We start from the raw sequence: 1,471 nt of genomic DNA, 5'->3' as shown, positions 1-1,471 counted from the left end.
CCCGGGGCCGGCGCCGCCGCCGCGCCGGGCGCTGGGGGGGCGCGGGAGCCGCCGCCGCCGCCCCGCCCCGCGCAGGCCCCGCCCCGCCCCGCCCTCAGCCAATGGCAGCGCGAGGAGGGCGGGGAGGAGGCGTGGCCTCGAGGCTGGCCCCGCCCCTCCGCGCCCCGCAGCGCCGGCGCCGGGAGCACCGGGAGCAACGGGAGCACGGGGGGAACCGGGGGGCACCGGGAGGACGGGGAACACTGGGAGACATCTGGGGAACCGGGAGCACGGGGGGAACTGCGGGGCATCGGGAGGCACCGGGAGGAGCGGGCACGGCGAGAACGGAGGCGCTCGGAGGGTCTGTGCCCGCCTGGAGGGGGTACACTCACCGCGGTGCCCGCTCCCCACGCCGCCCCTGCACACCCCGGCCCCGAGGCGCCGGTACCGTGGGGGCACCGTGGGGACACCGGCAGGCACCTCTGGTGGGACTGCGGGAGAGAAGGGAACCGAGAATAGGGGGTGGCACCCGCACCCCGGGGAGCAGCGTGGGGTGCCCCACGCCGCCGCAGCCACGCCAGCCCCACAGCCCCGTTCGGGGTCCGTCCCGCAGCCTCTGGGGTTTGCCCCAGCCCAGCACGGTGTGGAGAGGCCACTCGGGGCTGTTGCTGACCCTCAGCCGCCGGCAGCATCCCTCGGGGGTGTAAGGGTGGAACTGGGTCCAGGCCACGGGGGCACGGAGAGTGGGAGCCCGGGTTCCCCCGGTGTGTCCCAGCAACTGGTTTCGGTGAGCAACACTTGGCATCTCCCTCTGCTCACCAATGTCATCTGAGGCACCGGAGGTCTCTCGGCTGGAATGAACGTCTTCAGCTGTGTGACGTGTTCCAGCAGCACGGCTGCAGCCTGGCTGGGAATGGAGGCCTGGACAGGCACAGCGAAGCAGGAGCGCGGGATAAATCACCGCCAGGAGAAGCCAGGCAGGCACATGGTGAGGATGGAATAAGTGACAGCGCTGGCACAGGGAGTGACAGCTGGCACGGCAGGGATCAGCATCCCAGAGAGCCCGGGGCCAGCGCCAGAGCTCGGGTGACAGCCGTGGTGGTGCTGAGGGGACATTCTCACTGTGGGCATGGACAAGATTTTCCCTTTAGGAGCATTTAAATCTCTAGTTGGTCCCCGTTTAAGGGCCCTGAAGGACCTCGTGGGGAGGAGGAGGAGCAGGCAGCAGGGTTCTGATGGATTTGACCATGGGCAAGGGAGATGGGCCAGGCTGGGAGCTCCTGTGCACGGTTCCTGGGTGAGATCCCCCTACTGCCACCCCGAGTCTTGGGCACGGGCACGGCTGTCACAGGCTCCAGGCAGCGCTGGGGAGCTCTGGGTCTGTAGCGCAGCTCTGACACAGCTGAGGCTGGAGGAAAAGCTCCCACGGTGGAGGCTCATCATCCCATCCCCTTGATCCCGACGTTCCAGCCAGGAGATGGAAGAGCTGCCT

The sequence above is a fragment of the Hirundo rustica genome, chromosome 15 (assembly GCF_015227805.2).
Source record: "Hirundo rustica isolate bHirRus1 chromosome 15, bHirRus1.pri.v3, whole genome shotgun sequence".
Taxonomy (NCBI): domain Eukaryota; kingdom Metazoa; phylum Chordata; class Aves; order Passeriformes; family Hirundinidae; genus Hirundo; species Hirundo rustica.
The sequence above is the reverse complement of the archived record's forward strand: the minus strand, read 5'-3'. Positions refer to the sequence as shown.